General features: G+C 46.1%; 1 protein-coding gene across 3 annotated transcripts in view; it reads left to right on the top strand.

The window, feature by feature from the left end:
• Positions 1-2,880: 2,880 nt before the first annotated feature.
• FNDC3B (fibronectin type III domain containing 3B) overlaps positions 2,881-24,223 on the top strand; it is a 342,344-nt gene continuing 321,001 nt past the window's right edge. For 2 of the 3 annotated variants that reach the window (XM_058661102.1, XM_058661100.1), the window contains exon 1: positions 2,881-3,027. The gene's annotated coding sequence lies outside the window, so the exon portion shown is untranslated. Of the gene's footprint in view, positions 3,028-3,803; positions 3,930-24,223 lie in introns of those variants that run through there. The other variant, XM_058661101.1, reaches the window with a different exon arrangement.

The raw sequence follows: 24,223 nt of genomic DNA, 5'->3' as shown, positions 1-24,223 counted from the left end.
CTAGCTTTCATGATTTCATGATTTCCTATGCTTGGTGTTGTATTCTTTTGTTGTGAATCAGCTTAGATCAGGAGGTAGGACTTGTTTCTTAAAATGCATATTTATTTATTTTCCTCTATTTGAAAAACAGAGTGGCAGAGAATCAGAATGACACACACATACATAGGGAGAGAAAAAGAGAGGAAATGAGAGAGAGAGTGTGTGTGTGTGAGAGAGCGAGAGAGAGAGAATCTTCTATTGCTGGTTCACTCCCTCAGATGCCTGCAAAAATCAGAGCTGGACCAGGCCGAAGCCAGGAGTTTCCTATGTGGGTTGCAGAGAATCAAGTACCTCCAGGATACATTAGTAGCAAGGTGGATTGGAAGCAGAATAGCGAAGACTTGAAACAGCATTTAGGTACAGGATGCCAGACTCCCAGTAACAGCTTCACCAATTGCAGCCCAAAGTCCGCATATCATGTTGAACATTATTTATTTTCTTTTTTGTTTGACTCGGTTTATATTCCATGGAGTGATGGAAGGATTTAAAGGTATATATATTTTGTTATAAGCCTTGACTTCTACCATCTTCCCTTAGAGGTAGCTTTTGCTTTGAGCCAATCTTACGGTGCCTTTGGAGCAACGTCTCAGCCATGATTATACTCCAAAATTGAGGACATGAGGCAGTAAGTGACTCATGTTCTCCGCTCCTGAGAGGAAGGCACTGCTCCCTCAGGTTGAGATGCTTCTTCCCATTTCCGGAATTGACATCCTGGTCTACGTCTTCCTCAGTTTGTTGGCAGGTCTGGATGATGCTTCCATGACAAGAGCCTTATTATGTGTCTTTTGTCAAAATACTCAACTTTGAGAGTTGTTTAAGTCACTTCATACCTCAATAATTCCACGGGGTTTTCGTATTGCCTTATTTTTAGACTCAGTATCTGAGAGCCCTCTATCAAAAGTCTCCAATTTTCTGTCCTATCAATTCCTCTAGGAAAACCATCTTCATTGACTAATTTACTCATACATTCATTCAGAGAGGTACCCACTATGTGCTTATTATTAGTGAGTATCCAAGTTTGGGTTTTTTAAATCTTTACAACCACCACAGCACAGACAATATCATCATTAAATAAATGCAAAATCCTAACATCACTGGTTTTTTTTGAAAAAAATTATTTCCATGCTTTTTCTATTGCCATACATCCTACCACTTATCAAACATTTATTGGGTTTATTTATTATGCCAAAACTGTTGTTAGATATTAGGGATAAGAAGATGGAAGAGGGCCTGGCATGGTAGCCTAGAGGCCAAAGTCTTTGCCTTGCACGCACCAGGATCCCGTATAGGTGCTGGTTCATATCCCAGCGGCCCCACTTCCCATCCAGCTCCCTGCTTGTGGCCTGGGAAAGCAGTAAAGGATGGCCCAAAGCCTTGGGACTCTGCACCCAAGTGGAAAACCTGGAAGAAGCTCCTGGCTCTTGGCTCCTGGCTTCAGATTGGCTCAGCTCAGCTCCGGCTGTTTTGGCCACTTAGGGAGTGACTCAACGGATGGCAGATCTTCCTCTGTCTTTCTCTCTGTATATCTGACTTTCCCAATAAAAATGAATAAATATTTTCAAAAGAGATGGAAGAAACACTTAAGTTATGTATATATGATCACATATATATAACATGCACTCCAAATTAGAAAGTATTTTGTGTACATTGATGCTTCTTCTTAAGAAAAACTCCATTCAAGTTGAAGAGATTAGGCAGCTGACTTCTGAATTTCTCCTCTGCACAAAAGGGCAGAGGTGATTTGGAGAACCCAGGAAGTTAAGACGGACTGGCGGGCATGGCTGGGTTGGAGGGGGTGGTAAGGCCAGAGCCGCAGAGGGCAGGATCTGACCCCAGGAGGGATGAGTCCGCTGTGCCCGGGCCTGTTTCATTGTGCCTCTGGGATCCAGGGAACCACTGCTTCCCCCCACTATTATGGCTTACACAGATCTATGACCGAGGCGTGGACTCCTCATTCAGAACAAGCAGCTACTGTGCAGTAGAGTCAGTTAAGCTGCAGCACTGGCATCTGCCATTCATATGCCGGTTCAGTCCCCAGGACTCCCCTTCAGATCCTTTCCTGCTGATGCACCTGGGGAGACCTGGATGGAGCTCCTGGCTCACGGGGTCACAGTGAGGGCTGAGTGCAGTTGTCAGAGCTCTGTGGCGTGTCTCCGGGTTAACCTCTGCTCGGCGTTGCTGTCATCTTTCGCTAATTGGACGGGTGGAATTGGATGGGGTCTGCTAACCTTGGTGAACCTGCAGGACACGTGTGAGGTCTGACTCAAGCAACACACGCAGCTATTGCGTTAGGGGTCCTTTTCTGTTCTTTGCTGTGAGCTATGCCTGCCAGGTACAGATAAGAGTAAGGTACAATCTGTGGCCTTGACAGTGCATACTGGCCACTGAAGGGAAAACAGGCTTTTTCACTCAGGTGCAGGTAAATTCGCTGATGCCGCGTTAGCTGCAAGAACAAAAGCTGTGGCGTAGAGAGACGCTAGTGATGAAATAGGTCACAGGGTTACTGTGGGGATTATAACAACAGAAATAAAGGACACAGAGGTTAGGGGTCTCAGCTTTAGTTCTGACTGAGCAAGGGGTGTCTGGACAGCTGCAGAGCGTGAAGCTCTCTCCGTTCAAGAGTCGCTGGTTCTTCGAAGCCTGAGTTAGGAGGAGTTTTTGCACGGTTAGGTGGTGCTGCGGGTTGGCCAGCCAGTCACCAGCCCCAGGTCCGGCGCGCCTGCGATTGTGGCGGCGGGACTTCTCGGCGGTTTACGGCAGTGGGCGGGCCCCAAATCCCCATGTGGTCCCGACATCATTGACATGGCGGAATCCCCCATCAAACCCTCCTGGTAGCTATTTGAGCGGCGGCGGCCGGAGGAGGAGGAGGAGAGCGGCGGCGGCGGGAGCGGCGGAGGGGGCGGCAGGGATCGACCGGCAGCCGGCGGCGAAGGCGTGGGCGACGCGTGTGTGGCGCGCCCGGAGCCCCGCGCTGCAGCCCCAGGGAAGGTAAGGTGTGCAGGGCGCCCGGGGGACCGGGAGCAGACCGGGAGCCCACCGGGACCCCGCGCCCGGCCGTGCGCAGCCGGCGCGCTGGAAAGCCCCGGCCGGACGCCCAGTGCGCCCGGGTGCACCCCGGTGCCGGGAGCCCTCCGGGCTTCCCGGGGAAGAACTGGGCTGCGGAGTGCGGGGGAGCCCCGGGAACCCGGGAACCCGGGAGGGGCGGCCTCTTGCCCGTCCACCGCCCCCCACTCTCCATCCCGCCGAGCCCCTCCCCACCCTCCCCCACCACCCCCCCGGCCCCTGCTCGCCGGGGTCTGGAGGAGGCAGAGACGGGCTGGATGCCTCGGGAAGGGAAGAACGGCCGGGCAGCGCGGCCCCGACGCCTCTCCCCTCCGGGCCCAGCCTCCCCCGGCCGCGGTCCGAGGAATCCGCTCCCCCCCACCCCGGCCCCGGAATCCCCGCGGCAGGAACGCCGCCGGGAGGGGGAGGCGCGCGGCCGGCCGAGGAATCTCCGACGTGTCACTTTCCGAGGCTGTAGATTTCCATCTGGTGGAGGGAGGGGGCGCGCGTGCCAAGCGGGGCTGCGCGGCGCTGGCCGGGAGGGTCCGGCGCCCGTGCCCTGCGGCCCCTCGCCTCCCCCCACCCACCCCCCGGGCCGGCCTCTCTCCGGGACACTCCCCGCCTCGGCGGCCGCTGGCCACCTTGGAGCGCGCCACGTCCTCCCTCCCCGTCCTGCCTCTCCACCCTCCCCTTCCACCCCCTCTCTCTCCAGGCTCCCCACACGGGCTGGGGGCGGTAACCGGCGGCCGCGGCCGGACTTGGCGAGCCAGGCGGCTGGGCGCTCGGGCGGGGGAGCGGGGCGCGGCGGGAAGGCGCGGGCGACCCGGAGCGTGGCCAGCGGAGCTCGGGTCAGTCGGTCACCCCGAGGGGCGCCGCGGCCGGGGGTGGGGCGGCGGGCGGCCGGGCGGAATCGGTGCCTCGAGGCGCGGCGGCCGCGAGGAACCGGGCGGGCCGGGGCTCCGGGCCGTGCGGACCCGTCTGGTGCCCCGCGGCGGGGCGGGGGCGGCCGGCCGGCGTGGGAAGGGCCTGTCACCCTAGGCGGAAAGCTGGGCCTTAGGCTGTGCCCGCCAACTTTCCGCCTCGTCCCGGGGGGAAGGTGCGGATTCGGGGGGCCCGGGGTTCGGGGAGACGGGCCCGGCCGCCCAGGCGCCGTTGGCGGGGAGGCTTCCCGGAGTGCATGGTTGCAGTTGGGAGATTTTCAAATCTCATCTCCCACCCTGCCCTCCCAGACGAGGGGGGAGCGCTGGCAGTTTTTCCAGACAGTGCCATTTGCAGACTTCCTTCGAAGTTACAACTTTTTCTTCTCTTTCTTCTCCTTCAGCCCAGCATTTACTTTTAAACAAAGTGTAGAATTTGGCCGCGTTGGGTCGGGCCGGGGCCAGGAATCCCAAGTGTCTCCGCATCCCCATGGGCTGCTTGCTGGTCGTACCCCCATTCCTTCTCTCCCGGGGGTAATCATATTTTGGAACTGGCGATTCCTTTTGTTGGGTGGGCACCCCCTGATTGCTTGTCTGTTTACTTTTTAATGTGCAGCTAATTTGATTTGACTGTTCTCCAGCTTCCAGGCCTTGCTAGGGAAAGCTGAAGCAGAGGGAATCAGCTACTTTTTTTTTCTGGTTTCTTTCTTTTCTTTTTAATGAATGTGGCAAGAGGTGGGGCATTAGGAAAGGGGAGGCACCGTGGTGGTTGTGGCACGGAGTCAGAAGGAGCAGACAGACCCGGAAGAAGAGGAATCCGCTTTGGAATAACATTTTTTTTTTTTTTTAAGGCTCCAGGCCTTGGGCAAAATTGCACTGCTCTGTTCTGATTTCTGTTGCCGGAATTGTTACTCCACCTCTCCAGAGTTAAGGTTGTGCTCATGGTGGGGATGGTGGTGGTGGTGGGGAGGTGTTGGGGGAGCCAGGCACTGCCTGCAGAAGCCCCTGTCCCAGATCTTGTACCTCTGGTGGAGGTCCATGGTTCTCCCTGACTGGAGGCTGACCCTGAATCCAGCATTAATTTCCGGGCTCCTTCAGAGTGGCTGTTAAGGAGGGTAGCGTCTTTGGGTGAGTTCCTGGCTGTGCAAGGGAATCTTCACCCAAGAGGGCATAAGTCTCACTTTGTTCAGACCCTAGAGGGGCATCTGCATGCTGGATAAGAATGAGGTATGGCTGTTGGAAAAAAAAAGTCATTATAAGTTGTCTTTAAACTTCCATGTGCTTTTAAAGTGTTTTGGTTTAAAGGCTTTTAGGGGGGAAAATCATCTGTAAAGACAGTGTTCATTTAAAAGAACTGTTGAAGCAGCAAGATCTCATGGACTATGGGGCTGTAGCTTCTAATTACAGTATATACAATGTCAGAAAGATATTCCGGTAATCTTTTAAGACAGACTTTATAAATAGCTCCCACCAGAGCATGGGGTTGGAGAGCCAGTCTTGTGGGGTTTCTGGCAGAACACTTGGGATGGTTACAGAACCCTCAGAGACTAGGCACTCAACTGCTGAGGCTCAATGCCCCTTTTACCCCTTGTTCTTTTCATGGGATGCCACGTGAGAGGGTCCTTGGAAGTTGGATAGAACATCTCTAACTTTTCAATTTAGGGAAATGAGGTCTAGGGAAGGGGAAGTGACTTGAGGTTTGAGATAATACTCCCAAGTCCAAGGTAGGATCTTATGACTACCTCAAGGGTATGTGGCACTACTGACCACCATAGCCTGAGCTTTTTCTGTGCCATTTCATCAGACTCTTTCCATTTAGGTGGCACTCAGGGTACTTTTAGGAATGAGGGCATGAAGAGGAGAGAAGCTAAGCGACTTGCAGCGCGGTTATCAGAAGGGCAGTCCGGTAGGATTTTATTCAGGGGTGGAAATGGTTCTGTGTTGCATGGGTGTGCAGACAGGAAGCCTGTGTTATGCAACTGTGGCAAGTGGAATGCTTTAACTTTTATTGACTTTAATGATTTTAAACGTATATTGCCACCCGTGGCAAGTGTTACTGAATTGAAGAATGGAGCGGAGGACTTTCTGACTCCCAAGTCTGTTCTTGCTTATAACTGGGTCGTACTGCTTGTTTGATCTAGTTCAGTTTCTCTGACACCAGCAGGCTCAGCCAGGCTCTGCAGCTGAGCTTGACGGGGGAGTGGGCTATTCCTCACCTCTGCTTTCATGTACCCAGTGGATAAAATAAGCATGTTATTATTGATTTTAAGTGCTCATGTGTCAGTAGGTGGGCAAAATACTACTGTTTTCTTGTCCAGCTGGATTAATTTATATAACATTTGTTGGAAGAAAAGTGAAACTTTATTTAGTGTAATGTTAGTGTAATTAAGAAGTACAAATAGGCAGCATGAGACGTTACTAAGAGTAATACATTCACCTGATCATTGGGCATTTCTTTTCAAATGACTTCATAAGTGCCAAATGAGCAATCGTGCACTTTTAACAAAAAAGGTTATTTCCCTTCCCCCCCTTTAAAAAAAAAAATTGAAATGCATAATGATGTAGTGGAGAGAGAGAGCTGCCATTTACTGATTCATTCCCTAAAGGCCCCAACAGCTAGGGCTGTACCTAGGTGAAGCCGGGAAACTGAAAACTCAATTCAGATTTCCCAGAGGAGGGGTAGGGACTCAGCACCTGAGCTAGCATGAGCTTCTGCCTCCTGGAGTGTGTGGAAGGTGGACTTGGCCCCCAGCACTCGGACAAGGCAAGTGGGTGTCCCAAACAAGGAACCATGGTGGCAGTCATCCATCCCACTCCCCTCCCCCAGCTCCTTCTATAATGGCAAAATCTCCCTGAATAATTTCAAGAATTGTTTTACTGTCAAAGCATAAAGTTCAAACAGCCTGGGTTCATCCATGAATTATAAGGAATACTCATGTGTTTAAGATAGAAACAAACAGTAAGAAAAACGTTTTTGATGGCAAGTGGTCTATTGGCTTTCTGATTAGTGGATTTAATTTATATTGTTTGCCTTTTAGAGTTCCATATAGTATAAAGAACTTCAAAAACTTTCTGGTTTTGTATGAAGTAGTGAGATTTCCAGCTCCCATTCAAGGAAGCATTCATTTATCTGTTTTGGATTCCATCCATAGTTATCCAATAACCCAGTACCTTTTTTTTTTTTTTTGCTCTTCATGCTACTTTCAGGAAAAGACAAATGATCAAGTAATCTCTTTTTATTAGGGTTTTAAAGAGGCAGCTTCTCGCTGCAGTATTATATCAGAAACTGTTGTACTCTCTGTAGTTAAAGTACTGCCCAGGGATGACCGCAGTTCCTAATCTTGACTTGACAGCATTACATGATCGGAAGGACGCACAGTCATAAGTCAGCTTCCATTCGTTCAGTGTTTTGACTCTGTGACTTGCACTGCACCCAGCCCCAAAGGTAAGACATCAGTTAATGAGACTGCTCAGACAGAGCTGAAGCAACCTGCTTGTAACTGTTCGTTTGGTATACCATGGGGAACATTGTACTATTTCCAAGGAATCAGGATGAGAGGCATACTATAAATAGGACTCTAGTGTCCCTGTGAATGTGACAAATGTGGGAAACACAGTTTAACCCATGAAATACCATTTGGTTTATAGGCCAAGAAGCTACTCGAATATAGGTGAGAAATTCACAGTAATGTTAAAAGGGAAGGATGTTGACCAAGCTTGAGGACTACTACTGAGCATCAGTCTAAAAATCCAAGATTAGAGTAGTCTCTCAGGGAGTGGCTTCTGTGTTTCCTGTGTGTCCTGTGTCCTTAGTAAGCTTTTTTCTTTTTGGATTTAGTTTTTTATTTTTATTGAAAAGTCAGATATACAGAGAGGAGGAGAGACAGAGAGGAAGATCTTCTGTCCGCTGATTTACTCCCTAAGTGGCCGCAACAGCTGGAGCTGTGCTGATCTGATCAGGAGCCAGGAGCTTCTTCTAGGTCTCCCATGCAGGTGCAGGGTCCCAAGGCTTTGGGCTGTCCTCCAATGCTTTCGCAGGCCACAAGCAGGGAGCTGGATGGGAAGTGGGGACACTGGGATTAGAACCTGCATCCATATGGGATCCCGGTGTGGGCAAGGTGAGGACTTTAGCCACTAGGTTACCATACTGGGCCCCCTTGGTCAGCTTTTGAACCTGTTATCCTTGATAAGGCTGGGTTCCTCATCTTAGTCTAAGGGGAAAATGTCGTGCCCATAGCTTTTCAAATAGTTGTCACAAGGAATTAATGAATCAGTGTATTAAAAGGTGTTTGGCCAAGTCTTATACAAACTCAGTAGTTGATTATATTGCTACGTGGAAAACGGAGCTGGGCCTACTCTTTGCGCGTTTTCAGAGACCTCCAAATTGTGTTTGGACAGTTTGAAAAATGATTGAATTTTTCTTTTGTCATCACAAAGTAAAGGTCTGAGCTTTAGGTGGATGTGTTGTATTTCTCCCCACTCCTAATGGAAGAGTTGACTCGTGACTTCTCAGAACTTGCCCCAGCTCCACGGCTTTTTGGGAAGTTAGCCTGTTGCTGGCCTGGCATGGCTGCACAGGCCCGTCTGGCCTGACCCAGGGTAGTTCTTGACATGGAGTGGAAGCAGCCCCGTCTCGTAGCGGACAAGAGGCATAAGGCTTTAGTCCTTGTATGTTTTTTTTTTTTTTTTAAAGATTTATTTTATTTCCATTACAAAGTCAGATATACTGAGAGGAGGAGAGATGGAGAGATAGAGAGGAAGTGGAGCTGCCGGGATTAGAACCAGCAGCCATATGGGATCAAGGCGAGGACCTTAGCCACTAGGCCACGCTGCCAAGCCCTAGTCCTTGTATGTTATTTGAGTAAGCCAATGATTGGAGCTTTCAGCAATTACAGCTGAGAATGGAAAATAACTTATTTTCAGTGTAATGGAATTTTTGTAACCTTCCTGTGTTTGTAGAAATCGTAACTGCGTTTTATTCACATTATTGAGGAGCATGCGTTAAAGGAGAGTTTCCCGTGATGAGGCATTATGTCCAAGAAAAACCTTGATTCTCTTTTTGCAGCTGTGGACAGTGCAGTTAGGAGAATGAGGTGAGCTTTGTTCTTCAGTTTGCACCCAGTGTCTCCGAAGGTAGTAAAGCAGCTCTCAGCATGTTAGTTAGTGCTTGCCTTAAAACAGGCAGCCTGGTGTGGTGGTGGTGTTTTCTAGAGGCAGAGAGCATGCTTGGGTTGTTGCTGGGGCTGGACCGGGGCAGGTCTCTGGGGGAAAAAAGCACAGGCTGCCCTGGTGTGGGTGAGTAGCTGGTGCCTGAGCACCAGGCAAGGACTGGCCCATGAGAGGCCAGTCCCATGCTTCCCTCCAGGGCAGCTATTCCTGCTGCAGGTTTAGTGGGATGAAGTTTAGGCCCTGGGGCAGGGAGGGTATTAATACCAGCAAGTGTGAATTGGGTGTAAGCAGTGGAACTATTCCCCAATTTGAAGATGGGTCAGACCTGAGGTGGTTTTTTGTCTCTAGTGGAGCGGGGATGCACAGTTATCATTCTGAAAGTGTGGGATCATAATTTCTTATTTTATTTTATTTTATTTTATTTTATTTTATTTTATTTTATTTTATTTTATTTTATTTTATTTTTTAAAATCTTTTTTGAGAGTGAGAGCAGAGAGCTCTCATCCATCGATTCACCTCTCCGATGCTCCCAAAGGCCTAGACTAAGACTGGGTCCTGGCCACCTCAATACACCCACCTGTGGGGCAGGTACCCAATTACTTGAGCTACTTCACCTGCTGCCTCCCAAGATCTGCATTAATAGGCAGCTGGCCTCAGGAGCAGAGCTGGGTACTGAAGGAGGCACTTTGGTGTGGGATGTGAGCATCTGAACTGCTAGGCTCATTATGAGCACCTGGGTTATCATTTCTGCTATTGCTGACAACACTTAGTATTGATTTGGGCATTGACTCAAAGTGTGTTGTCCCTGTACCATCACTGAACCATTGTCTTAGTTCTAAATAACTCGATGGGTGGATCTCTTCCTGGGATATGTTGAGACAAAGTTAGCATTATTTAAGGTTGTAGTATCAATCTTTAAAATACTGTCGATGTGAAATGGCTGTTTTGAGCTTAAAATGTAACCCAGTTTCTTTCACTTGTTCATTGTCTCAGGGCATTTCTGGGCTGTAGACTGGATCCTTTGTTAATGGAGCATCCTATTCTATTCTGCTCTCCAACCCCCAGCCCTCTCTACAGGTGTGCCGCTGAACTCCTGGGACAGGAGAGAACACCTGCGCTTCTTTGCCCTCTTCTCAAAGCTGAGAAACGGTAACACTGGACCCCCTTCAGGCTGGTTTCAGCCACACGTCCAGTCCGAATGGGAGGATACATCTTTTGTTTTGAGCCTGGAAGGAGTCATAAACATCCTTACAAAGGATGGACAGATTACTTGCATTAAATCGATGGGACAGTAACTCACAAGTTTGAAAAGGTTTCCATAGAAATGCTTTTCGAGAGGATGGGCTTTGTCCATGAACACATGTGGTATGCTCGAGAAATCATTGCAGACTATAAAATCCCTGGAAAGAAAATGATTTAATTTATTCATAAGGAACTTAGATCCTTTGCAGGCTGTGAAAGAAGGATCTATTAAAAAAAAAAAAAAAAAAAAAAAAAAAACCCCACTGTCCCTGATGCAGCTAATGAGGGGTTTGCACTTATCCAGGCCAGGTTATGATGCAGTTTCGTTTTCTATCTGCTAGAAAAGGTTTTCTTGTAAATCCCAGACATTGAAAGTGGCCATAAGAAGGATGCTTACCTAATTAAAGTAACACACCATTTTCAAACACTTTTCTTAAAAAAAAAAAAAAAAAAAACCATATAAAATGTAGAATGGATTGAAACTGGTTTTGCTGCTGGGCTTTTCATAAAGGTGCAGGATTGGCATGAGACATATGCTGATTTACTCAGTGCTATCAGTAAAACTAGAACAGCTCAGCCACCGAAAATTGTGTCATTTGCATGTGGAATAAGTCACAGCCGTACACTTCACCTGCCTCCCTGCTGTTCCAGCTCTCCAGCTATTTGTTCTGGAGCTTTTCTGCTGACACTTGTTTGATGCTTGTTGACTTCTTGATTTACTTGGAAGCAGTCTGTGGCAGAGTGGTTAGAGAAGGTGGTAACCTTTAGGAGCCTCCAGTGCTTCTGAGTGCCTGTACCGCAGGTCCAGAGGTTAGTGCTCCACTAGCCAACTTTATATCCTCCTTCCCTTGGACTTCAGCAAGACCTCCTGGGCTGCTTTATGATACTGTGTGAACTTAGCACAGTCAGTACATATCTTGAAAAATGGCCTGGGATTGGGGATGTTGCATAGCAGTTAATGCGCTGGCTGGGATGCTTGCCCTAGCACCCTGGGAGATGGCAGGTGATGGCTCAAGTGCTTGGGTCCTTTGCCACCCACAGAGACCAGGATTAAACTTGGGTTCCTGGATCCACCCCGGCCCTGCTGCAGCTGTTGTGAACATTTAGGGAGTGAGCTATTGGATGTAGAATCTGCTTCTGCCTTTAAAATAAAAGATACACAAAATTAAAAAAAAAACACAAAATTCAGAGTGTTGTATATTTCAGTCAGTTACTCAAAACATGGGATGTTTCTAGTGTGTTACTATTAAGGGGTCACACTTGACCAATTACTACAGTGCAAGTTGTGTATGTAGTATGTGTTTTTTATGATACTGTCCTACAATTTCCCTTATGTAAGTATTTCATTTAGATCACTTAAGCGAAAAGTAAAAGCCTTTAGATATTTCTGTTTCTGATTTTTCTCTTGTGGTTTTTCTTACTGCAGGAAGAGTAGTTCTGATTAAGATTAATAGCAGTAACCATTATTCTTAATAAGTGAATCAGACTAGTTAAACATGAACTGAAACCATTGTGTGCTGCTATTGGGAATATAAAGTGATACAGTTGTGTGAAAAACAGTTTTTTCATTTCATCAAAAATTTAAACAGATTCATCCTGTGATGTAGTAGTTCCGAAGTATACACCTAAAGGAAAGCAGGGACTCACACGGATACTTCTACGCCAGGTTTACTGCAGCTAAGAAGTGGAAACAGGCCAATGGCATAGTAGGATAAGCCTCAGCCTGTGGCACCGGCAAGCCATATGATCGCTGGTTCATGTCCTGGCTGTTCCATTTCTGATTCAGCTCCCTGCCTGTGGCCTGGGGGAAGCAGTGGAAGATGGTCCAAAGCCTTGAGCCCCAGTACCCATGTGGTGGATCTGCAAGAGGCCTCTGGCTTTAGATCAGCCCAGCTTGGGCCTTTGAGGTAATCTGGAGAGTGAACTGGCAGATAGAGGATTTTCTCTCTGGCTTTCCTTTTCTCTGTCTGTAACTCTGCCTTTCAAATAAAAATGAAATCTACAAGGATTAAACCAGTCATAGAAGAAGGGTAAGAGTTAAGTTTTGGTTTTGTGAGGTACCTGAAACCTGTGCATTCTTAGTGATAGAAGATGAAATAGACTACTGGGAACTAGGGAAAGAAGATAGAGAATTTCCACTTTGGATTCAAAAAAAGCAGAACAAAAACCCTAAGTGTTGTAAATGTGTATAATGCCACTAACTTATCTGGTTTAAAGTGGTAACTTTTTAATGTCTATTTAATGAGACCACACACTTGCTGACAATGCCTGTGTGATGTGGGACATTTTTCTGCAGTGTCCAGTTGCCTCCGGTTGGGCCCTTGGGTCTACTGCAGACTGGAATAGAGATAGAGTTGTTACTTATTTCCTCATCTTTTTTTGTTGCAGTGTAGGGGAGAGTCCCCTAAGCCTTTCTCTTGGGGGCGGGGAGGGACAGGAGGAGGTGATGAAAGAATTTTTCTTACTTTGTTACTTGACGCAAATTTAAGAAGAAATTGTTTAAAAGATCTCTGGAGGAACAAAAAAGGCATTTTAATGTTTCAGTAACTCAAGTCATTGATTCATGGCTGCAGACCTTGCAAACACTCAGCAGAAGTCTATACTGAATTGTACAGCATGTCCCCTGGAAATCAGGGAGTGCAGGTGAACCTGTCCTGTTTCCTAACCTTTACACATTTCACCCACTTTTGTTGTCTTTAGGACTTGAGGAAAGCTTTGATTTCTGCACAAGAGAGATGATCTAAGTCATTTCAGTTACTGCTCATGTTGGGAATATATGAGGTGCTAAAATTTCTTGATCCTTAAGATTGTAAAACCAAGCTAGGAAGGGGAGAGAATGAAAGTGTTCAGTGTTCCGTTTTGCTCATCTGAACTTGTCTTTGGCATTTGATCGTTGTGTAATGCTTGTCGCTGAGTGGTGTTTTTTTTTTGTTTGTTTTTTTATTTTATTTTTTTTTTTTAAAGATTTTATTTATTTTATTACAAAGTCAGATATACAGAGAGGAGGAGAGACAGAGAGGAAGATCTTCCATCTGATGATTTACTCCCCAAGTGAGCCGCAACGGCCGGTGCTGTGCCGATCCGAAGCCGGGAACCTGGAATCTCTTCTGGGTCTCCCACGCGGGTGCAGGGTCCCAATGCATTGGGCCGTCCTCGACTGCTTTCCCAGGCCACAAGCAGGGAGCTGGCTGGGAAGTGGAGCTGCCGGGATTAGAACCGGTGCCCATATGGGATCCCGGGGTGCTCAAGGCGAGGACTTTAGCTGCTAGGCCACGCTGCCGGGCCCCTTTTGTTTGTTTTTTGAGAGTTCTGGTGTTGGACCACTTTTAAAAGGTGGGATGGTAAGACAAAGTTTAAACCCTAGATGTAAAGTACATATTAGAAATGCTGAAAACATCAGATAAAAATTCTGACTGGAAGATTTAAGATGAAATATGAAGAAGTTGCAGGGTAAACAATACAAATCACATATTATCATTGAAGCCTTACTGTGCATCCCTGGATTCCTGGGAAGAAGTGTGCAGTTGTGAATTGCAAGCTTGTGATGGTAACAAGTGTGTGTGTTCTCTCCATGGGTGTCTTCTCTTTGGGTGTGTGTATACAAAGGGGTGAACATAGGCCGCTCAGTGAGCCTTCCTACCAGGGCTGCTCATTCTTGTGGCCCGCTGATGGGAGAGAGGACCATCGCCAGTTGATACCAGAAGGTGTGAAGAGTCGTCATTCCCCTGTGTCTGGGAGAGAGGGGAAGATTTATTGCACTGTGTTTTCAGGGTGCTGTCTTGATTTTGGCTTACTCCACACACTCCCATTTTGCTTTTCATGGCTTCATGTTCCAGAGCCACCATTATTCGAGATCTTTTATCATTTTCTTTTCAGGACCCGTGGCCATTGCAGCATTATCTGATTGTCTCCATACTTGCTTGTTGGGAATGATTCCTGATACAGCTTGGGATCTTCTAAGGAGCCTACATAGTAAATATGTATTGGCTAGCTGAATGGCTGGGACCCCAGGGTGAATGAAGGTGCCATTAAAGTGTAGTATCTTGGGGCATTAGTTGTTGACTAAGCCTGCAGCTGCGACGCTGGCATCGCATATGGGTGCTGCTTCGTGTCCTGGCTGCTCTACTCCTACGCACCTCGCTGCTACAGCCTAGGAATACAGTGAAGGATGGCTCAAGTCCTTTTACCCCTGCATTCATGTGGGTGACCTCAGGGGGAAGCTGCTGGCTTTGGATAGGCTCAGTTCTCAGCATTGTAACCATTTGGGAAGTGAACCAGAAACTGGAATCTATCTCTCCTCTCTTCTATAACTCAGCATTTCAAATAATAATAATAACAATAATAAAATGTAAAAACTCCCACAAAAAAACAAAAAACAAAACCCAAACCATAGTGCCTCTTTTCAGGTACTCATTTGGTATGTTTTCTGCTAAGTTATTCTCTGAAGCTTAGGTCCTGTTAACATTTTTGTTTCCAGAAGCTTTTTCATAATAGGTTACTAATAAATATTTAACAAATTAAAGTAAACCTAGCCTTTCCGCTATTTTTATTTTAAAGAAATAAAAGTTCTCCCATGAGTATGTGGACATTTGCCCTGTTGTGTCTCTAGTAGCTTGCTAATTGACCTAGAAAATGTGAAAACTACCTTCTATTTTCATGCCCTAAATATACAACCCTCAATCATCTATGTTTGGCTTGTTTATCACAGTCAGTTCAGAAATTATAAAATAAGAGAATTCCCTACTTAAAAAGGTGACTTTTCAGAAATTTGTGGTTCTTTTCAGTGATCCTTTTATAGTAGGAGTCCAGAAGGGGGGTTTCATGTTAAGGGACTGGGCAAAAAAAAAAAACAAAAATAAGAAACACAGTGTTCCTTTCTGAGATGTTGGCGGCTAAGCTGAGAGTTGATTCTGTTAGACTGCTCTTGGTTCTGTGTAGTGCTAAACCAAGTCTTGAGGAAGGAGCCAACTTGCTGGCCACAGGAAGACTTCGCTGAGAGTGATCTCAGCTGTTTGCAGGGCTGGGGCTCTGATATGCAAAGACTTATAGGGCTGTTGTTATCTGGGACTGGCGTGTGTGGTGCTCCTGGGTTGGGATCTGGGAGTCTTTTTATCAAATGTTCTACCCATGGAGTGATATGGTTAGAGGAGTTTGGGATTCTCAGACTCTGGGAACTGGTCCTCTTGGCTACATGCCTGTTTAAGGGTGGAGAACCTTTTTTTTTTTTTCTGCCAAGGGATGTGTGGACATTCATAACATCATTCGTGGTCCTTATGGAAGTATGCATTTAAACATTAACCTCTTATAGATGTGTTGCATTTTGAGACCAGATAATTTCATGGACCCCATACGGTTTGGACATTCTCTGTCTTTGCGTAAGGATGTTGAACTCAGGTCTAGGAAGAAACGAGATGAACTGAGGACTTAGGTGGTCAGAAAATCCCAGTTAAGAACTAGGACAGAAAACGGAAAGGTTCAGACTTCGGTTTTATCATCTTGTTCTTGGGAGTCAAATGACAGCCAGTTATTATTGGTTAGGTCTCATTCCTGTTTTTCTCTGTCCACAAATTGGTGCACACCAAGGCTCTAGGGATATTTATTGAGACAATCAAAGATTAGAAAACATATTCAAAAAAGTTACGGCTGCGATTGGTTTCAGTGCATGTGTGTGAGTCTCAGTTCTGTCACTTGGCTTCCCAATAGCCCACAAGGATGATCTATTTGTAGTTTTCGACTTGGGGCAACATCTGTGCTCCCAGGTAGTGGAATACTAAGGCCGAGCATCAATTGAATGCCTTCCACGCACTCAACTTGTCTATTGCCCAGAAACCTAAAATTTATTTTTGAAACAATAATAATATTCTGGACATCTCCCAAGAGGGAGATTTTTTTCCCAGATTGTTTTCTGTAAGAGCAATTGAAGCTTAGAGTGAGAGAAACCAGAGTAGAAAAATGAACTGCACTGAGAATAATACAGAAGAAACTCAGTCTAGTGAATGGGGCAAGTCTGTGGATGAAGACAGGACAGGGAAGTTGTGCCCTGCTGAGCCACTTGAAAACCTATGAAAGAGAGTCCTGTCTCTCAGGGCCAATGCAGTCTTGTTCATCCTCAATGCCTTTCATTTAAGTTAATTTGTGTCAGGAGTCAAATGCTGTACCTATAATTTGCACCTGGAAAAGCAAATCCTCTTCCTAATACTACCCCTTTTCTCTTCTCCTCTGGTTAATGGCTTGTGGTGGTTTGGGCTGTCCCGGGGGTTAGCCCCAGGGGTGGGATGAGTGTAGGACAGAGCAGAGCAGTCTCATCTCCTAGAAGCCAGAGAGCAGCCCGTGCGGTTAATTAAAGGTGACCTCAGCATTCAGAGGAGCCCTGTGCTCTCCCAGGCGGCCCGGGCTAAACCTGGATAGCTGGCAACCCTAAATGCGTCCTTTGTTAGAAATCATCTCGCGCTCTACTCCGGAGGTGAGTTAAGGACAAGGCTCTGAAGCTGGCATTCCCTGTGTGTGTGTGTGGAGCAGCGAGGACCGTCTGGGCGGAGGGGATGCCCCAGGGCTGCATTCCACCCACGCCTGCTTCTCTAAGGAGGGGGTGGAGGGCTGTGTTGCCACTGGAGGGACAGGGAAGGCTGTTACAGGCACATTCTCTGATCCTTCACCCCTCTCTTCTCATCTGGAGGCCCTGGGTGGCTTCTGCCTTAACCTGGTGGGTGGGGATGGGGTTCACACTCACCTTGCTGATCACCATAGGAACAAGCTAATTTTGAAGAGTAATTACTTTTTAATAATCGGTTTTACGATTCAAGATGTAGAGAGAACAGTTTTAGGTATTTACCAAAAAAACCCACCCAGGCTTCAGATTTGGGGAGCTGAGTGTTTTATGTACCTGTGTTTAGTTTAAATTGAATGGACCCTGCTCGCTAACCTCATACACATTTTGAGTACTACCGTCACCCGAAGGCTGAGGTTGTGTGGATTTGTTTTGGATAAGGGATACCAGAACCTGTCTGTGTATGTATGCTAATTTTCAAAACAATTGTTGTAAGGTCAGTAATCTTTAATCTCTTAGGAAGGAAATTCATTTTTTTGACAGATGCTTTTTTTTTGTGGTAAAGGTAGGTTTAGGGCAGATGGTTAAACAACTTTTAACATTCACTTAGAGCTCTATTTAGGGACAATTTACTACGAAATCATTTATTAATCAACAGATGGTTTACTATGAAATGGTTTCTTAATGAAGAAACAATTATGTCTAGGTTTGCTTGATTTGGGGGAACATTTTAATCTTGCTGTGTGATAACTGCTGTTGGTTTGATTAGAATTTATGACACCTGTGGCAAGCTGAATGCTATTAAAGCTTTTGAACTTCTGCCATTTGTGTGCTATATTCAGCTTCAACGTGGGAACAACATCACTTCCTGTTTATATTCTGCTTTCTGAATCACTTCAGTTTGGTGTTCTCAGGCATTTGTTCAACTCTGTCATGATCCAGCAGTTGGCCAAAGAGAGAAAGAGCAGAGCATTCAGGTACATGTCTCTGTGAGAGAGTTAAATTTCATCTCATTTAGTATAATTTGGGGTCCCAGGTGTCTGCCTTTGAGTTTCTAGCTGTTGAGTTCTCTTTCTTGCTTTTCTGAGGAGCAGGGCTAGTAGGAGGTGAGCAAAGGCTGGCGACGGGTGGAGCGACAGAGAAGGGGCGTGACCTTATTCCTGTTGAATTTCATGTGGGCCGGCATGTTTTCCACATCCTAATTTCCACTGACTCATAGTATGGGATGTTTCTAGTCTGTTGTCAGACGCTCTGCTTATGAAAGCCCTCCCCTCCTTTTTTTTTTTTTTAAAAAGATGTTCTTAACACTGATTAGTGTTTTTTGGTATCTTTTTAATAAGTTTAAGTTTTATCCAAGAAATACCTTTCATAACAGTTTTCGTAAAGAAGCCTAGATAGGTTAGCGTTGCAAGCTGTGTCAAGATGAAAAGGAAATACCCTTTTTTAAAGAAACCCCTCCTGGTTTTTTTTAAAACCCTGTGAGTAAGGATTAGCGGATGATCCTACTTGGGGCATGGCAGTGGAGGTGGCCACTTGAGAGCTAATATCTTTGATGAGAAGGTGAGTTTTTGTGTTATGGTTGCTGGTAGAATGGTTGAGCTTACATGCTCTGGAATCGGACATGATGCCTGGACACCTTGCTAACTCTGCTTTCAGTGCTGTCATCTACAAAAAGGGTTTTCATTTCTCACTACTGTTTAGCTCTCTATCGTGTTTTTAACAGTGCTTAGCCCATGATAGCTGGAGTTTTATTATTTTATTGCTTTACTCTAAAACTACAGACAAAATAGTTGGATATATTTCTTACAGGAACAGCAAGTATTTTTACAATTTCCTAGTTCCTTTACACGTGAATACGAGCCAAGTCAGTTCTGTCTTGGCCTTGCCATTGACTTCTCAAGTGTCCTGGTCCGCGTGACAACTTTGAACCCCTATTTTCATGCTTGAGCTGTCTAGGTAGATAGTAATGTAGTGTGAGCATAAAATAAAATGAACTAAAAGTAAAAAGCTCTGGGAAGGGAGAAGGCACACATGAACGCCAAGCCACATTTACTGACTGCAAGTGTTGTCTCCATCAATGTTTTTCTTCTTCCTTGCCTCCTTAAGGAGAGGTTGTCCCTTTGTAAGTAGATCTGTGGCTGCCTTCTTCCCCTTCTAAGTGTAGGATCAAAGGAGAGTTAGCATAGAAGAGTCGCTCCCTCCATTCCTTCTCTCTTTGTGGATGTTGCTGTAACTGTTTTTGAGCGATCAGGCCTTGACATGAGTGGGAGGAACCGTGGGGCTTGGAAGGCCTGCCTTTCATCTCCGGGTCACCGGCAGTCAGCGCCGTTCATCTGTGTCATGGTGTGGAGGCCCCATCGCAGGCTCAGACCCGGTAGTGGCAGTGTCCGAATGTGTTAGGCTCTTTGGCGTTTAGGGGCTCATTGCTTGAAAGTGACATAGACTATGTGGCAGAGGTGTCCACAGAGAGGGAAGCTCTGCTTCAGGCATGTGTACATCTGGTCACCTTCATATATATTAGAAGTCCAGCTCTGGAAAAAAGTGAAAGAACTGAGTAGAAGAACTGAGTCTTGGTTGGCTGTTTGGTGGTAGATATATATATTTTTTTTCTAGACATAAACGTAGCTGAATGGAAGGGACAATAGATAGAGGTTGGAGCCTGTCTTGCTCACGAGAGTGAATGAGCCACTGTTAGAGCTCAGTGCTGGAGAAAAAGAACCTCCACCTTTCTCTCCTCTCTCAAAGCACACAGCAGTCAATGCAGGCTAACTGAGGAAAATGAAAGGTTGGTTTCTTAGTGCCCCACCTCACTGCATGCCTTGGGCCATGCTAATAATGGCAATCCCATTATTTCCTTGCAGTAGGCAGGAAATGCTGTCTACACCCATTAGATTTGTTTGAGTGGCCCCTGGCTGGAAATGAAGACAATTTAATTTTGTAACTCACAGGGAAATAAAACTAAGAAAAGAAAATGTCATCCCAGGCCTCAGAGAGGTTGATTCTTAGCCTGGAAACAGAACAGTATACTTTTGAAAGACTTGCTGTTCTTACTGTCCCACTTTGGGGACATTAGGTCTTTACGGGAGTGGAAATCCTGAATGGACTTCATGTGTGAGCCGAGAGTATAGTCACCCTTGACAGAGAGTGTTAGAACTGGCCTGATGCTGGACTTGGGACGTGTCTGCCGACTGCTCCGCTGCTCACTTCCCACTGAATGCGTCAAGGAAGACTTTGTCACAGCCTTTGCTTGGAAATTAGTTTGATTTTTAAGCCTAACGTTCGCATGGAGCAGAGACTGTATGTTCTTTAGGGTAATCATTTTGTGGTTTCAGTCAACAGGAAGAAACAGTTGATATTAATGTTACAGAGGAAACACATAGGTGAACTGCCCTTACATGTTGTAATCACACAGTGTATAGTTTATTTTTGAATCTCGGCTGGCTTGGTTTCTACCACGTATTTTATGTTCTCTGTTTTCCAATAGGATCTTAAAAAAAAAAATTGAAACTGAGGTTTCATTCAGCAAACTGTTTCTCCTTCTTTTGCCTTTACATTTTATACATAAACTGAAAGGTCTTTATCGCTGCTTTGAAATAATCTTTGATTTGTTCGGATGCTGTATCACAGCCACTCAATTGGTTCATAGTTTTTTCTAAGATATGCCAATGTCTGTCGGATTTTCCCGCATGAATGACGTCATGAGAGAAGAAACTTGGCTTAAAAATCACAGGAGTGCTAGGAGAAGCAGATGCTTTGGTCTCTGTGTGCAGAGGAGGTAAAAGAAATCCCCCGTTGCAGTGGTTCTGGAGTTCACACTGAACAGAGCCTCTGCTGTGTTGACTGCGCACGCTGCTGCATTGCCGCCCCAAGTGCTGCAGGGGAGAAACGGGCAGTTCCCAGAGCAACGAACCACAGCATGGTCTGGATTCCTAAAACCTTCGCCGTTCGCCTGCAGCGTTGACCATTTCGCCTCCGACATTTTGCTTCTGGTTGTCATCAGTATCAACCCTTCCATCGTGAATACTTTCCCCATTTAGTTATCACGGGAGGCAGTGGAGTCTTCAGCAGAAGCAGCTAAGCATGGGATTCCTGGTTTGCACAGCAGCCCCAGTGTGTGTTTTCTAATGTGCCCTTTGATGATAGCACATGACATAATACAGATCGGGAGGAGTATTTAAAAAAGAAAAAACTTTTCCAAATTTGTATCTTTCTAATAAAAAGGCTAGGCTTTCTAGTGGCCTTATCCACAGTAAGAATGCCAGGATCCAAGACCTTCCTGTGGTTTGTTAGGAGGTCTCAAGCTTGGGGCTCAGGCCCGTTGGCACTGCTGATGCCTGCGGCAATTGAAGCTGTGTTCTCAGCCAGAATTAAAGCAGTTGGAAGAGTTTCTGCCTCAACTTACAGTGCTTGGGAGTCAAGTTTTTGGGTTTTTTGTTTTTTGTTTTTTTTTTTTTTTTTTTTTTACACACTGTTTAAGGGCAGAGTTAGAGAAAGAGTCAGAGTCAGGGAGAGAGGATTTTCAGTCTGTTGATTGACTCTAAATGGCTGCGGCAGCCAAGGCAGGACAGCAAGGAGCCAGGAGCTTCTTTGAGGTTTCTCACATGGGTAGCAGGGGCCACAGCATTTGGATCATATTCCACTTCATTTTTTTATTTTTTCAGGTGCATTAGCAGGGAGCTGGATCAAAAGTGGAGCAGCAGGAACATGTACAGGTGCTCATATGGGAAGCTGCTACCACAGGCGGCAGCTTAACTTGCTATGGCACAACATCAGGCCCTAGGTCAAAAGTTTTGATGACTTTTGATTGTGTTCATTTCTTTATCTTCATTTACTTGAAAGCTAAAACTATAGAGAGAGTGAGTGTGTATGAGACAGACACACAAATACATACACAAAGAGAGAGCTTCTGTTCATTGGTTTATTCCCTGGCTTCCCACAACGTAGAGGGCTTGGGGAGGCTGAAGCTAGGAGCCAGGAACTTCAACCCTGCCTCCCTTGTGGGTGGCAGGGGTCTAAGCACTTGAGCTGTAATTTGCTGCTGTTCCAGGGTTGAGAAGATCTGGGACTCAGACCAGCATTTGCAATGCAGGAATCTTAAGTGGCAGCTTATCCCACTGTGCCACAGTGCATGCTCTGTGAAAATTTGTTTTCTTGATGGGAAATTTTGCTTTGAACATGGTCGTGCTAATTATGCACTGACTAGCTGGACTGTGTTATGGACTGTCTGAATTATTTTATCTGGTATATTTCAGTTTGGCAAGAAATCAGGGCGCAGATAAAAGTTAGGCGTTATTGTTTATTTTTCTAAGTCAATAACACAGTTCATTCGCTATGGAAAAGTAATCACTGAAAGCATTACACCTGATAACCTATATAAACTTGTCTGACCTTTCGCATAATGATATTTTTTCCAGGATGCAAACCGGATGATTGCCTAAAAGGATGTTTATCTATAGTTCAATGAATTGAAGCTTTTAAATAAATAGGAGGGCGTGTATCACTCATTCCGAGGGCTGTCCTTTTTAATGACTTGGTTACTGAAAGGTTTCACACCAATGAGCCATCTTTGAACGTGTTTACATCTTTCAGGCTGTAATTTTAGGGAACACGTATTCGGACGTGGAGCAGCGTGAAACTTTGTCAGCCAGGTCGTCAGTTCCTGTCGGTTGGCAGAGCTCTTTGGCCTCAGTTGCCTGCTGTTGGTTAAATCTCTGATTTGTGGTTTGTTTTTCAGAACCTTCTCGTTTCATAGAGAGCCCCTGTCGCGGACGTGAAGGGGGGCAGCAGATAATTCTGCACTTATTTTGTCTCCTCTACCCCGATTCTTAGGACTTATTCTTCTAGTGAATCTCTGAATAAGTGTGTAAATGGTGAAAGAGGGTGAGTTTTTTTTTTTTAAGATTTATTCATTTTATTACAGCCAGATATACACAGAGGAGGAGAGACAGAGAGGAAGATCTTCCATCCGATGATTCACTCCCCAAGTGAGCCGCAACGGGCCGATGCGCGCCGATCCGAAGCCGGGAACCTGGAACCTCTTCCGGGTCTCCCACGCGGGTGCAGGGTCCCAATGCATTGGGCCGTCCTCCACTGCTTTCCCAGGCCACAAGCAGGGAGCTGGATGGGAAGTGGAGCTGCCGGGATTAGAACCTGTGCCCATATGGGATCCCGGGGCTTTCAAGGCGAGGACTTTAGCCGCTAGACCACGCCGCCGGGCCCAAGAGGGTGAGTTTTCATTTAAAATGATAGATTCTTTGAGTTGCCAGCCGATCCCATTGCGCTTAGAGAGCAGGTGGTAGTGCTGTGGTCGTAGGTATAGGTGCCCTTCAGGTGAGTTTGCTGGTGGTGGCGGACAGAGCAGGACACATTGATGAATTACTCACACGGTACAGGTCTTCCTGTATCATACCACAGTTAGATCTTACTGTATGTCCCCCAGCTTATGAGCCTGGTTACCCATTGTGGTAAGACAAAGCCCTAGTGGTTCACCTCTTACTTCCCATGTCCCCTGCTGTAGAGATGGAAGTGTGTTGGGACAGAGGGGTGCATGGCCTGGTGTGAGGAGTTGCATCTGAAGTGAAGCTCACTTGACTGTCACTCTGAAAGAGTGTAAGGAAAGGAGCAGCCGGCTTCTTTTCGTTCGGGGAGTAACTTTCCCTCTAGAGTGGAAATTCTTTGAGGGCAGGGACCGTGTCCTTCCTGTTCTGTTGCACACAGTGGTTGGCATATAGTAAGTATTTATTAGGTGAATGATTTACTGACATAGCAAGACATAGATTGTTTTAACCAGGAAGAACCTTGGGTTTATTTTTTTTTCACTTTAAACTAGTGTTTTATCTCTAACTCTTGGAAATACAGCAGAGTTTGAACTGAAAGGGATAGCCGAGATGCCTGAAAATATGTGCGGGTGGCAAGATTCTGTGTTCAGCCCAGGTGTAGTGTGAGATGCCCACGGAGCTGCTGTCTTCTTCCTCCGCTTCCCCCTTGACATTTCTGTCTTCTAACCCTAAGGGTGTATCTGTTTTAATTCATTTTTTTTCCCCAAAATGATCTAGATTCCATATCACTTTTTTGATCATGAAAACTTAAGGTGTAGTTGACAGGTATGCTATTTTATAGACACATTGAAGCAAATTCCTTTTCCAGTTTGTTCTTTACCATCTATGTGGAAGGAAGGCCACCTAAGGAAAGAATTCCTGCCATTCAACCAAACAGCTTTATTCTGTATTTTCTTGCCTGTTATTTGTTAGAGATGAGCTGCAGTGAC

The sequence above is a fragment of the Ochotona princeps genome, chromosome 3 (assembly GCF_030435755.1).
Source record: "Ochotona princeps isolate mOchPri1 chromosome 3, mOchPri1.hap1, whole genome shotgun sequence".
Taxonomy (NCBI): Eukaryota; Metazoa; Chordata; class Mammalia; order Lagomorpha; family Ochotonidae; genus Ochotona; species Ochotona princeps.
This window is presented reverse-complemented; position numbering and strand designations above follow the sequence as displayed.